Source organism: Pseudophryne corroboree, chromosome 1 (genome assembly GCF_028390025.1).
Source record: "Pseudophryne corroboree isolate aPseCor3 chromosome 1, aPseCor3.hap2, whole genome shotgun sequence".
Classification (NCBI taxonomy): Eukaryota; Metazoa; Chordata; class Amphibia; order Anura; family Myobatrachidae; genus Pseudophryne; species Pseudophryne corroboree.
The window spans coordinates 426,621,612-426,637,645 of record NC_086444.1 but is presented as its reverse complement, the minus strand read 5'-3'; positions in this window follow the sequence as shown (position 1 = coordinate 426,637,645).

Genomic DNA, 16,034 nt, shown 5'->3' with positions numbered 1-16,034 from the left:
AAATTACAACGTACTCTTAAACTCAAGGAATATCATGACAAGAAAGTGGACACTTTTCCATCTGAAGTATTACCTCAACAATTGCGCAAACTTGGACCGAGATCCCAGTTTGAACCCATCACAACTAACCCATCTATTAAGACTTTCTGCCGTATGGTGGACTCTATGCAATGTCCCTCCCCTAATAAGATTCACCCTAATTTATCTAAGCAGGAACGTTTAGCTCTTAAGTCATAAGGAGAAAGGCAAGATATAGTTATACGTGGTGCAGATAAGGGGGGTTCAATTGTCGTGGTTGATATTGATGATTATCGCACTGAATGCTTACGGTTGCTTAATGATAATGAAACTTACTGTTTGCTTGATCATGATCCAACAGATCTATACAAGAATGAGTTGGATCTGATTTTGGATAATGCGGTTAGTGATGGTGTTATCTCTAGTGGTGTTTGCAGTAAATTGAAAACTGAGTTTCCTAGAGTACCAATCTTTTACACAATACCTAAAATTCATAAGCATCCGCAGAGACCTCCTGGCAGGCCCATTGTGTCTGCCAGGGGGTCTATGTGTGAGCCGGTTTCAATCTTTTTAGATTTGTTTATACAACCTTGCATTCAGAGTACTTTTTCCTACCTTAAGGATTCCACTATGCTGCTGAGACATTTGGCAGATTTACAGATTATTCCTGCGTCTGTCAACATGGTGACACTTGATGTCTCCAGCCTCTACACTTGCATTCCTCATCGGGCTGATGTGGAGGCTGTGAGGCATCTTTTGGTCAATAACCCTCTATACACGGGACCTGACATAGAATTTTTTTGACTGTACTCATGTTCACCCTCACGCACAACTATTTTTTGTTTGACGAACGTTTTTACCGCTAGAAAACTGGATGTGCTATGGGGTTGGCAGTGGCTCCGTCACTAGCCAACTCATATATGTGGGAGGTGGAACGTGAATTATTCTTTGAGAATGCCAGTATAGCGGAGGGGATGTTTGTGTATTATAGGTACATAGACTATCTCCTGGTATTCTGGGATGGTGATTTGCAAGTGCTGTTGAAACATGTTGATAATCATAATGTGTCACCTAGTCCGATCAAACTTTCATATACTGTTAGTTCTACCGAAATCAACTATTAAGACATCAAAATTCTGATTGTCCAACAACAAATACAGACAACACTGTATACGATGCCTACTGATAGAAACAGCCTTCTCAGACACAATAGTTTTCATCCTCGCTCCACTGTCAGAGGCCTTCCATACTCTCAATATTTGAGGGTGTGTAGCACCACCAGTGATCCAGAGGATACAGTAAGACAGTTGGAGCTTATGACAAATTTTTTTTTAGATAAGGGTTATCCTATTCGAGAGTTACAAAGAGCTAAGGTTAAAGCTTTAGGCCATACACGACAAACACTTTTATCTGAGACTAGTGTAAAGCAAAATAGGAAATCACTACAGAATACCGTTCCGTGGATCACTGAATACAACACGCAGAGTGAAGAAAGAAAGAAATATGTTAAATCATGGTGGCCTTTAGGGCATCTGACTCAGGTTTAAACAGCTTACATGGCACTCGTTTGTTGGCAGGCCATTCTAGGAGTAGGAACATTAAGGACATCATTGTCCGGACGGATATTACAGGGTTTCGACAAACCAAAAAATCTCATTTTTTGACCAGAAAGAAAGGTTGCTACCGATGTCTGGGGTGTACCACGTGTGGGTACCTCCAGACCGGTGACACCATTGCTCACGCCCAGTCTGGGAAAGATTTAAAATTAGATGGCCTCTTACCTGCTCTTCAAAATTTGTTGTCTATGTGCTGTTTTGCCCTTGCGGGCTTCAGTATGTAGGCAAGATGGTATGCCAGTTTAAAGAGAGGATGGCACAGCATAGGGCGGCCATTAGAGCCGCACTTCTATCTGGGCACAGTGAACAACCGGTGGCACGCTATTTTGCCCATTTGGGACATGGCGTTGCCACCGTACGATATAAGATTATTGACCATGTGCCTCAAACATTGCGGAGAGGTGATAGACACAGAAGTTTATTACAACTGGAAGCCCATTGGATTTTCCGTCTTGATACACTGGCCCCGAGGGGTCTGAATGAGACCATGGGCCTCAATTGTTTTCTGTGATCATGTTGGATTGTTTCTTAATAGTGAGGCTTTGTTGATGTGTCAAGTGTCTGCAGGATCGAGTATTGGACTGGGTGATATGTCTCAACTCCACTGACTATGTATATGGTGGCTTATCTGTCTATAATGGTTAAGCTTAATGATAATTTATATTCTATATCCATTTATTCCCTATTCATTTATTCCATATGCTGTGTGTTCTTGTTGGTGTAAATGAAAGACGATATAAGCCATATAAGAATACTTTATGGTATGATCATTCTACTTTATTGTTTTTTTAGGTTTATTTTGCCATTTATTTTTTTGTGTTGTTCTCTTATGATATTTGCTATATGTATTGCTCTCTCAATTAGGCTTGCACACTGTACTCAAACAATTTTGCATATGCTCCTACAGCAGCAATGAATTGTGATGCTCATAGTTCACATTTTGTATTTATTGGTGTATTTTGTTTTTGTGGATGCCTGGCACCGCCCGCGGTTAGGATGCTGCTGACGCGACTAAGTATCTTTATGTGGTTTACCTGTATGGTTCTTATTAAACTATCACATCTGTCACGGGTTTTCGTGGCAACGCCGGCGGCGTCCCTGAATGCGTGTGGTGCCGAGTTTCCATAGCAACTTTCCCGACGGCCAGCGCGGTGTACCGCGTCACTTCCGCTTCCGGCAACAGCCGCGAGTGGAGGGGGGAGTGGCGACGGATCCCCGGGACGCTAGCGGGAATGCTGGAATGGTTTCATTGGTGGGGGTAATGTATAAAGTTTGTGTCCTGATCACTTGTTGTTATCCTGATGAAGGGGTAAAACCCCAAAACGTTGATGTGATGATATATTAAAGCTTTGTTGCTTTATTCTGCACGATATACCACGTCTCTGAGTGCCGCTTCTTGTTATTTGCTGCATAATATATATATATATATATATATATATAAATATAAATATTATATATATATATATATATATATATATATATATATACACTGCTCAAAAAAATAAAGGGAACACTTAAACAACACAATGTAACTCCAAGTCAATCACACTTCTGTGAAATCAAACTGTCCACTTAGGAAGCAACACTGATTGACAATCAATTTCACATTCTGTTGTGCAAATGGAATAGACAACAGGTGGCAATTACCAAGACACCCCCAATAAAGGAGTTGTTCTGCAGGTGGTGACCACAGACCACTTCTCAGCTCCTATGCTTTCTGGCTGATGTTTTGGTCACTTTTGAAAGCTGGCTTTCACTCTAGTGGTAGCATGAGATGGAGTCTACAACCCACACAAGTGGCTCAGGTAGTGCAGCTCATCCAGGATGGCACATCAATGCGAGCTGTGGCAAGAAGGTATGCTGTGTCTGTCAGCGTAGTGTCCAGAGCATGGAGGCGCTACCAGGAGACAGGCCAGTACATCAGGAGACATGGAGGAGGCCGCAGGAGGGCAACAACCCAGCAGCAGGACCGCTACCTCCACCTTTGTGCAAGGAGGAACAGGAGGAGCACTCCTAGAGCCCTGCAAAATGACCTCCAGAAAGCCACAAATGTGCATGTGTCTACTCAAACGATCAGAAACAGACTCCATGAGGGTGGTATGAGGGTCCGACGTCCACAGGTGGAGGTTGTGCTTACAGCCCAACACCGTGCAGGACGTTTGGCATTTGCCAGAGAACACCAAGATTGGCAAATTCGCCACTGGTGCCCTGTGCTCTTCACAGATGAAAGCAGGTTCTCACTAAGCACATGTGACAGACGTGACAGAGTCTGGAGACGCCAAGGAGAATGTTCTGCTGCCTGCAACATCCTCCAGCATGACCGGTTTGGCATTGGGTCAGTAATGGTGTGGGGTGGCATTTCTTTGGGGGGCCACACAGCCCTCCATGTGCTCGCCAGAGGTAGCCTGACTGCCATTAGGTACCGAGATGACATCCTCAGACCCCTTGTGGACCATATGCTGGTGCGGTTGGCCCTGGGTTCCTCCTAATGCAAGACAATGCTAGACCTCATGTGGCTGGACCTGAATCCAATTGAGCCCATCTGGGACATCATGTCTCGCTCCATCCACCAACGCCACGTTGCACCACAGACTGTCCATGAGTTGGCGGATGCTTTAGTCCAGGTCTGGGAGGAGATCCCTCAGGAGACCATCCGCCACCTCATCAGGAGCATGCCCAAGCGTTGTAGGGAGGTCATACAGGCACGTGGAGGCCACACACACTACTGAGCCTCATTTTGACTTGTTTAAAGGACATTACATCAAAGTTGGATCAGCCTGTAGTGTGTTTTTCCACTTTAATTTTGAGTGTGACTCCAAATCCAGACCTCCATGTGTTAATAAATTTGATTTCCATTGATAATTTTTGTGTGATTTTGTTGTCAGCAGATTCAACTATGTAAAGAACAAAGTATTTAATAAGAATATTTCATTCATTCAGATCTAGGATGTGTTATTTTAGTGTTCCCTTTATTTTTTTGAGCAGTGTATATACCCCAAACACACAGTTCGGCACTCTCGAATAATTAACTGCAATAGTTGCCCGGGTGCCTTCTACAGTGAACTCTCATCCAGTACAGGATAAGGACAAAGGTGGCACTCACGGGACTGTCAGGAGTGGTAACAAACGGACACGGGAGTCACCCCTGCAGTTTCAACGTTTCGATTATAATTAACCTTGGTTCCTGACGAAGAGGTGACTCTGTGTCCGTTTGTTACCGCCTCTCTGTGCCTGAGCAGGTACACATACATCCTTCTGGGCAAGACCGGCACTGGAGACTCTTCAAATGCAAAAATGGACTTGTATTACAAGTAGACATTTCAGAGCAACCGCTCCTGAGGAAGTCCTTTTTTGCATTTAAAGAGTCTCCAGTGCCGTTCTTGCCCAGAAGGATATATATATATATATATATATAGTATCTATAAAGCAGCGGCACTCAGCAGACTGATTGATGAAAAAAAAGCCATTTATTCCGGTCCTACGCCGTTTCGGGGGTGTACCCCGTCTTCAGGGACAATACAATACAAGTGCAATGCTAACAAGGTCCACCTTTTATACCCACCCAAACAAGTACTCATAAGTGATTAGTATGTAATGTACCTCACCTGTCCAGCGCCGCCCGTCGCCGCCGCGTCTGGCCACTGTGGGTGTAAGACTCACATAGATGACGTCAGCGGTCAGCGCCAGGCAGGGAGATCCAATCAATAAGCTAGTGTTGGTGTTGCTAAGCAACCACTCACCTGTCCAGCGCCGCCCGTCGCCGCCGCGTCTGGCCGCTGTGTGTGTGTAAGACTCACTTAGATGACGTCAGCGGTCAGCGCCAGACAGGGAGATCCAATCAGAAGGCTAGTGTTGGTGTTGCTAAGCAACCACTGTGAATATAAACATAAACATGCAAGCAGGTTATTAATGCGATCACGTGCTGATAAAATTAGAGCCAAACAGAGCTCACATAGACTGTGCCACTAACCCCTAACTGATGAATATTATCTACATTAAAAACAACTAACATCTAACATTAAAAACAAAGGGTAGACATTCCTAACGGAGAATGGATTTAAGTAGATTTATACATAGATTACAGTAGTATATGTACTGTCTGTTACTTATGCTGTCTATTACTGAATATAACTATAGCAATAACTGACTATGCCCATTAAGCTATACATTTAAAGCTCATGGAATTCTAATAGCGAAGAAACTGTACATTATAGACATCTCCCATATACTGTATCTGGGTGCCAAGGGATTATGTATATCCTACAGGCCTGTTTCATAAAAAGCACTGTAATCCTAATGATTCATTCAGGCCTCCAGGAGAAATGGTGTTCAGAGTATGTATCCATCTGCTCTCCTTCTGCATCAATATCTTGTTACGATCCCCTCCTCTGAGTAGTGGGGGTACATGATCTATAATTATAGCTCGTATGCTTGCTATACTATGTTTCGCTGTCAGGCAGTGACGAGCTACCGGTTGTTCACTCAACCCTTTCTCGATAGCTTGTTTGATGGCACTTCTATGTAGGGCCATCCTTTCACGGAATTGGCATTGCGTCTTTCCGACGTAAGCCAAACCGCATGGGCATTTCAACATATATATAACATGAGTCGTGGTACATGTCACCCTATGTAAGATTTTAAATGATTTGCCCGTATGGGGGTGAGAGAAATGTGAACCAATAAGTAGTGTGTTACATGTTGAACACCCTAAACAACGATAGCAACCACTCTTAGGTCTTAGAAAATGGGTTTGTAATTGTTTAGTTAGCGGATATACATCGAGCTTTACTACTCTATCCCCTATACTAGAACCCCTTTTGTAGCTAGGTAATACCCTGGTATCTAAAAGTGCTGGTAGGTTTTTATCTGTATTTACAATGGGCCACAATTTTTTGACTCTTTGTGTGATACCAGGAGATGCTGCTGTGAATGTATTGACCCATGGTATTTTCTGTATTCGATTTTTTTCTGCCGGGTCTCTTTTGTGTAATAACGAATCTCTGGAGAGATTCATAACTTTGTTCCTGCTGTGTAGTAAGTCCTGTTTGGGGTATCCTCTTTGTTCAAATTTGTGGACCATCTGGTCCAATGCTGGTTCTACCGCAGCAGGATCTGAAATAATCCTTTTTGCCCGTAAGAATTGCGATTGCGGTAGTCCCTTACGTAAAGGTAGGGGATGTGAACTAGTATAATGCAAGAAGGAGTTGCGATCCGTGGGTTTGAGGTATAGGGATGTATGTAAATGACCTGCCTGTAGAGTAATAATAACATCTAAGAAATGTATCTCCCGGGGGGACATCTGATATGTCAACTTCACAGGACTCGTGGTGTTATTGTGCTCATTTAGTAGGCACTCCAGTTGTTCCTGTGGCCCCTGCCAAAAGATGAGCAGGTCATCTATGTATCTTTTAAAGAAAAACATAGATGATATGTAAGGTGTACCAAAAAGTGTGCGTTCAATGGCATACATATACGCATTAGCGTACGATGGGGCCACTGGGGACCCCATCGCACAGCCAGAGGCTTGTAAGTATATTCGGCCATCGAACGTAAAGTAGTTACGCGTCAGGACTAAAGTGAGTAACTGCAGGAAGAAGTCCACAGCTGGACCCTGATAAAAGGGATTGTCTGTAATCAGATTGCGGACAGCCTCCACACCTGCATCATGTGGGATGCAGGTGTAGAGGCTTGTCACATCTGCACTACATAACGTTAAATCTGTAGGTATTGTATCCATGGCTTGTAAATGATTCAACAGCGACGTCGTATCTTTAAGATACGACGGGATCTGTTGAATACATGGGTTCAAAAATGCATCCAAAAAGATGGCTATGGGGTAGTATAGAGAATTTCTGGCCGACACTATGGGTCGGCCAGGGGGGTTGGTTAAAGATTTGTGTACCTTTGGTACTGTGTAGAACAGTGGTGTCTGTGGAAACTCAACTGTCAGTGCTTTTCTCTGTTCTACAGTCAATACCCCTGACTCACTAGCCTGTGTCAGAATGCCATCCAACTCTTGTTTGAATTTCACTGTTGGATCAAATGTTAAAGGACTATAGGTACAATGATCAGACAATTGGCGTTTACTCTCCAGAATATAATCAGATAAGTCCTGTATAACTATGGCTCCCCCTTTGTCTGCACTTCGAATGACGATGTCAGTCCTTTTTGAAAGGTCGTGAAGTGCTGAATGTTCTTGTTTATTCAAATTGGAGTGATATGGTTTGACTCCTTCTTCAAGATAAGCCAACTCTGTTAAACGGGAAAAAGTCCTGATGGATGGACTGTTGGTTTTAGGATCAAACTTAGACCTCGGTGTTATCTGTTTTAATTTGTCCGGGATAGATGATGATGGTATAGGGTTGGCACTGGTTCCAAAATGCTCTTTCAAGCGTAAAGTCCTGTTAAATTTATAGTTCTCAACTTTGGCAGTGAATGGATCAGGTTTGGCGGTCGGAACAAAAGAAAGTCCTTTAGATAGGACCCTGTTTTCCTCTTCTGTTAGAGGACAAGTTGACAAATTAATGACTAATTCTGTTATTGGCGTGGTGGCCGTCTTGCGTTGTAGCCTTTTGTTCTGCCCCGCCCTCCGCGTCCTCGTGGGGGCTTCGGTGGAATACCTGATCGGGTGGCCATGCCTAAAGGGTAGGCGGCATTTCCCACTGCGGCACTGTTGCTGGCTTCTCCCTCGCTGGCTGTAGTACTCGTTCCTGATTGGTCCGAGTAGTTCTGTCGGCGGCGGTATCTCCTGTTGAATTGAGGACGTTCCTGTGTAGTGCCAGTGTTGTTCAGCCAGGAGTAGACCCTACGTTGTTGGTAATCTTGTTGTACTTTCACTAATTTTTATTTTTTATATTTAATAAGGTCATTCCTGTATTGATCCATATATACCTGTAGCTTCTCTACCCAGTTAGTGCTGGTATCCTGTGCCAATGTAGCTTTATGTGCGGTCTCAAATATGGATAACTGTTCCTTGATGATTCCAAGTTCACGTGTTGACTCCTCCACTACCAATAGTAGGAGGTCCATGGAACACTTATTTAAAATAGCTACCCATTTACGGCAAAACGGGATGCTATACCGCCCTATTGTGGGGGTGTTCCGGATCCTAAATCCTCGTGGAATCTGATTATTTCTATAATAGTCAGACAAACTGATTCCATGATAGGTGAAGTCGCACTCGCGCTGTTTAAGTTTCTGCCACTGTCGGTACAGTTCCTCCTTCGATGTGACCTGTGGGTCATCATCTAGTTTTCTCTTTATCAGTATAGCCTGGGCTTCGGCATCTGAAAAACTAAAGCGTTCTTTAGCATCTGCTTGTGCTAATTCCCAAGCTGACTCCATGTCAGTATTAACGTCAGTCATGTTTGTAAAGAGTGTTTTATCCAACTCTTTGCTGACTATTCATCCGTATGTGTCTCCCTCTTGAAGTACTGTGTGATCCAAGAGTCCATGTATAGGGTATTCAGGTGAATAATATACAAATATAGACAAATGCCCTTAGGTGCCCTAGCCAGAGGATTCCTCTAACATCTGTGGCACAGATGTATGCAAAGAGGTTTTCCCATATGTATAGAGCTGGCAGGCTCGGCACTCACTGTTGGGCTCTGGTTTGCTTGCTGCGGTGCCTTCCACGAATGTGTCCATCCAAAATAGTATCTATAAAGCAGCGGCACTCAGCAGACTGATTGATGAAAAAAAAGCCATTTATTCCGGTCCTACGCCGTTTCGGGGGTGTACCCCGTCTTCAGGGACAATACAATACAAGTGCAATGCTAACAAGGTCCACCTTTTATACCCACCCAAACAAGTACTCATAAGTGATTAGTATGTAATGTACCTCACCTGTCCAGCGCCGCCCGTCGCCGCCGCGTCTGGCCACTGTGGGTGTAAGACTCACATAGATGACGTCAGCGGTCAGCGCCAGGCAGGGAGATCCAATCAATAAGCTAGTGTTGGTGTTGCTAAGCAACCACTCACCTGTCCAGCGCCGCCCGTCGCCGCCGCGTCTGGCCGCTGTGTGTGTGTAAGACTCACTTAGATGACGTCAGCGGTCAGCGCCAGACAGGGAGATCCAATCAGAAGGCTAGTGTTGGTGTTGCTAAGCAACCACTGTGAATATAAACATAAACATGCAAGCAGGTTATTAATGCGATCACGTGCTGATAAAATTAGAGCCAAACAGAGCTCACATAGACTGTGCCACTAACCCCTAACTGATGAATATTATCTACATTAGAAACAACTAACATCTAACATTAAAAACAAAGGGTAGACATTCCTAACGGAGAATGGATTTAAGTAGATTTATACATAGATTACAGTAGTATATGTACTGTCTGTTACTTATGCTGTCTATTACTGAATATAACTATAGCAATAACTGACTATGCCCATTAAGCTATACATTTAAAGCTCATGGAATTCTAATAGCGAAGAAACTGTACATTATGGACATCTCCCATATACTGTATCTGGGTGCCAAGGGATTGTTTGGGTGGGTATAAAAGGTGGACCTTGTTAGCATTGCACTTGTATTGTATTGTCCCTGAAGACGGGGTACACCCCCGAAACGGCGTAGGACCGGAATAAATGGCTTTTTTTTCATCAATCAGTCTGCTGAGTGCCGCTGCTTTATAGATACTATTTTGGATGGACACATTCGTGGAAGGCACCGCAGCAAGCAAACCAGAGCCCAACAGTGAGTGCCGAGCCTGCCAGCTCTATACATATGGGAAAACCTCTTTGCATACATCTGTGCCACAGATGTTAGAGGAATCCTCTGGCTAGGGCACCTAAGGGCATTTGTCTATATTTGTATATTATTCACCTGAATACCCTATACATGGACTCTTGGATCACACAGTACTTCAAGAGGGAGACACATACGGATGAATAGTCAGCAAAGAGTTGGATAAAACACTCTTTACAAACATGACTGACGTTAATACTGACATGGAGTCAGCTTGGGAATTAGCACAAGCAGATGCTAAAGAACGCTTTAGTTTTTCAGATGCCGAAGCCCAGGCTATACTGATAAAGAGAAAACTAGATGATGACCCACAGGTCACATCGAAGGAGGAACTGTACCGACAGTGGCAGAAACTTAAACAGCGCGAGTGCGACTTCACCTATCATGGAATCAGTTTGTCTGACTATTATAGAAATAATCAGATTCCACGAGGATTTAGGATCCGGAACACCCCCACAATAGGGCGGTATAGCATCCCGTTTTGCCGTAAATGGGTAGCTATTTTAAATAAGTGTTCCATGGACCTCCTACTATTGGTAGTGGAGGAGTCAACACGTGAACTTGGAATCATCAAGGAACAGTTATCCATATTTGAGACCGCACATAAAGCTACATTGGCACAGGATACCAGCACTAACTGGGTAGAGAAGCTACAGGTATATATGGATCAATACAGGAATGACCTTATTAAATATAAAAAAGAAAAATTAGTGAAAGTACAACAAGATTACCAACAACGTAGGGTCTACTCCTGGCTGAACAACACTGGCACTACACAGGAACGTCCTCAATTCAACAGGAGATACCGCCGCCGACAGAACTACTCAGACCAATCAGGAACGAGTACTACAGCCAGCGAGGGAGAAGCCAGCAACAGTGCCGCAGTGGGAAATGCCGCCTACCCTTTAGGCATGGCCACCCGATCAGGTATTCCACCGAAGCCCCCACGAGGACGCGGAGGGCAGGGCAGAACAAAAGGCTACAACGCAAGACGGCCACCACGCCAATAACAGAATTAGTCATTAATTTGTCAACTTGTCCTCTAACAGAAGAGGAAAACAGGGTCCTATCTAAAGGACTTTCTTTTGTTCCGACCGCCAAACCTGATCCATTCACTGCCAAAGTTGAGAACTATAAATTTAACAGGACTTTACGCTTGAAAGAGCATTTTGGAACCAGTGCCAACCCTATACCATCATCATCTATCCCGGACAAATTAAAACAGATAACACCGAGGTCTAAGTTTGATCCTAAAACCAACAGTCCATCCATCAGGACTTTTTCCCGTTTAACAGAGTTGGCTTATCTTGAAGAAGGAGTCAAACCATATCACTCCAATTTGAATAAACAAGAACATTCAGCACTTCACGACCTTTCAAAAAGGACTGACATCGTCATTCGAAGTGCAGACAAAGGGGGAGCCATAGTTATACAGGACTTATCTGATTATATTCTGGAGAGTAAACGCCAATTGTCTGATCATTGTACCTATAGTCCTTTAACATTTGATCCAACAGTGAAATTCAAACAAGAGTTGGATGGCATTCTGACACAGGCTAGCGAGTCAGGGGTATTGACTGTAGAACAGAGAAAAGCACTGACAGTTGAGTTTCCACAGACACCACTGTTCTACACAGTACCAAAGGTACACAAATCTTTAACCAACCCCCCTGGCCGACCCATAGTGTCGGCCAGAAATTCTCTATACTACCCCATAGCCATCTTTTTGGATGCATTTTTGAACCCATGTATTCAACAGATCCCGTCGTATCTTAAAGATACGACGTCGCTGTTGAATCATTTACAAGCCATGGATACAATACCTACAGATTTAACGTTATGTAGTGCAGATGTGACAAGCCTCTACACCTGCATCCCACATGATGCAGGTGTGGAGGCTGTCCGCAATCTGATTACAGACAATCCCTTTTATCAGGGTCCAGCTGTGGACTTCTTCCTGCAGTTACTCACTTTAGTCCTGACGCGTAACTACTTTACGTTCGATGGCCGAATATACTTACAAGCCTCTGGCTGTGCGATGGGGTCCCCAGTGGCCCCATCGTACGCTAATGCGTATATGTATGCCATTGAACGCACACTTTTTGGTACACCTTACATATCATCTATGTTTTTCTTTAAAAGATACATAGATGACCTGCTCATCTTTTGGCAGGGGCCACAGGAACAACTGGAGTGCCTACTAAATGAGCACAATAACACCACGAGTCCTGTGAAGTTGACATATCAGATGTCCCCCCGGGAGATACATTTCTTAGATGTTATTATTACTCTACAGGCAGGTCATTTACATACATCCCTATACCTCAAACCCACGGATCGCAACTCCTTCTTGCATTATACTAGTTCACATCCCCTACCTTTACGTAAGGGACTACCGCAATCGCAATTCTTACGGGCAAAAAGGATTATTTCAGATCCTGCTGCGGTAGAACCAGCATTGGACCAGATGGTCCACAAATTTGAACAAAGAGGATACCCCAAACAGGACTTACTACACAGCAGGAACAAAGTTATGAATCTCTCCAGAGATTCGTTATTACACAAAAGAGACCCGGCAGAAAAAAATCGAATACAGAAAATACCATGGGTCAATACATTCACAGCAGCATCTCCTGGTATCACACAAAGAGTCAAAAAATTGTGGCCCATTGTAAATACAGATAAAAACCTACCAGCACTTTTAGATACCAGGGTATTACCTAGCTACAAAAGGGGTTCTAGTATAGGGGATAGAGTAGTAAAGCTCGATGTATATCCGCTAACTAAACAATTACAAACCCATTTTCTAAGACCTAAGAGTGGTTGCTATCGTTGTTTAGGGTGTTCAACATGTAACACACTACTTATTGGTTCACATTTCTCTCACCCCCATACGGGCAAATCATTTAAAATCTTACATAGGGTGACATGTACCACGACTCATGTTATATATATGTTGAAATGCCCATGCGGTTTGGCTTACGTCGGAAAGACGCAATGCCAATTCCGTGAAAGGATGGCCCTACATAGAAGTGCCATCAAACAAGCTATCGAGAAAGGGTTGAGTGAACAACCGGTAGCTCGTCACTGCCTGACAGCGAAACATAGTATAGCAAGCATACGAGCTATAATTATAGATCATGTACCCCCACTACTCAGAGGAGGGGATCGTAACAAGATATTGATGCAGAAGGAGAGCAGATGGATACATACTCTGAACACCATTTCTCCTGGAGGCCTGAATGAATCATTAGGATTACAGTGCTTTTTATGAAACAGGCCTGTAGGATATACATAATCCCTTGGCACCCAGATACAGTATATGGGAGATGTCTATAATGTACAGTTTCTTCGCTATTAGAATTCCATGAGCTTTAAATGTATAGCTTAATGGGCATAGTCAGTTATTGCTATAGTTATATTCAGTAATAGACAGCATAAGTAACAGACAGTACATATACTACTGTAATCTATGTATAAATCTACTTAAATCCATTCTCCGTTAGGAATGTCTACCCTTTGTTTTTAATGTTAGATGTTAGTTGTTTTTAATGTAGATAATATTCATCAGTTAGGGGTTAGTGGCACAGTCTATGTGAGCTCTGTTTGGCTCTAATTTTATCAGCACGTGATCGCATTAATAACCTGCTTGCATGTTTATGTTTATATTCACAGTGGTTGCTTAGCAACACCAACACTAGCCTTCTGATTGGATCTCCCTGTCTGGCGCTGACCGCTGACGTCATCTAAGTGAGTCTTACACACACACAGCGGCCAGACGCGGCGGCGACGGGCGGCGCTGGACAGGTGAGTGGTTGCTTAGCAACACCAACACTAGCTTATTGATTGGATCTCCCTGCCTGGCGCTGACCGCTGACGTCATCTATGTGAGTCTTACACCCACAGTGGCCAGACGCGGCGGCGACGGGCGGCGCTGGACAGGTGAGGTACATTACATACTAATCACTTATGAGTACTTGTTTGGGTGGGTATAAAAGGTGGACCTTGTTAGCATTGCACTTGTATTGTATTGTCCCTGAAGACGGGGTACACCCCCGAAACGGCGTAGGACCGGAATAAATGGCTTTTTTTTCATCAATCAGTCTGCTGAGTGCCGCTGCTTTATAGATACTATTTTGGATGGACACATTCGTGGAAGGCACCGCAGCAAGCAAACCAGAGCCCAACAGTGAGTGCCGAGCCTGCCAGCTCTATATATATATATATATATATATATATATATATAGTAATCCAACTAGAAAGCGGCACTCAAAGACAATGGCAGTGGCACAAATCTGTATTATAATTCCATATACAGGTCATTGGATTACTGCATTACATATGTAGCGAGCACCAGAGCACGTTGTTTGATTTATGTGAGTGCTGGCTGCTGCTGGAGGACTATATGTGTATATATATATACAGGTACAGCAGCAGCCGGCACTCCTCCAAAACGTCAACTTGCTCAGGTGCCAGATCAATCAATATGTAGAAATCCAATTGGACTTCTGTATATATATATATATATATATATACTGGTAAACTCATCCGGCACTCAATGTTAAAGAATAATTAATGCCTGGGTGCCCTCCTGATGATGATACAATAACATATCCTTCCCCACCTGTGGCTCAGGTGTATGCAGCAAAGGAACTGAGGCGGCACTCCAAGGACTTGTTAAAACTTGTATTCAAATCATTGTGGAAACAAAGCAAACGTGTTCATAACAGAAGAAAACATGGCAGGTTGCTTACGACGTTTCAAGGCCTAACAGCCTTTTCCTCAGGTAAGAATGCCCATGTGCAGTGAAAGCATAAGTGATAAAAGAACCTTTTTGGTTCCACAATGATTTGAATACAAGTTTTAACAAGTCCTTGGAGTGCCGCCTCAGTTCCTTTGCTGCATACACCTGAGCCACAGGTGGGGAAGGATATGTTATTTTATATATATATATATATATATATATATAATATATATGTATATATATATATATATACATATACACAGGCTCGTACTGGCTTGCCGGGGTACAGAGGGATCCGCCGGTAGGCCCTTCCAGTTGATAGCCACGCCCATATCTGCAGAGGAGCACTGCGGGTTTATAGCGTCATAACATCTAGCAGCGTCATGACATCACACTGCCCTGCACAGTCCCACCGTGGATCCTGCCACCACAGTCCCCAGGAGGAAGAGGCATGCCCTGGAGCTAGTGAGTGCGGACAGCGGGTACCACCAGCGGGAGGGGGCTGAGGGGGTCCTCTGGTGACACAGGTGAGGGGTCCTCTGGTACTGTCAAGATCGGGAGCCTCTGCCAGCGGAAGTCCCAGCCCCCTGCTACTGTGTTCAGTGTGCCGCGTGCTGCATATATATATATATATATATATATATGAGCAGCACAGAGGGGGTATATGTGTGTCTCTGTCACTGCACTACTGAGGGTATATGTGTATCTGTCACTCCACTACTGGGGGGGTATGTGTATCTGTCACTGCCCCACTGGGGGGGGGGTATGTGTATCTGTCACTGCACTACTGGGGGGTATGTGTATCTGTCACTGCACTACTGGGGCATATGTGTATCTGGCACTGCACTACTGGGAAGTATGTGTATCTGGCACTGCTGGGGGCGTATGTGTATCTGGCACTGCA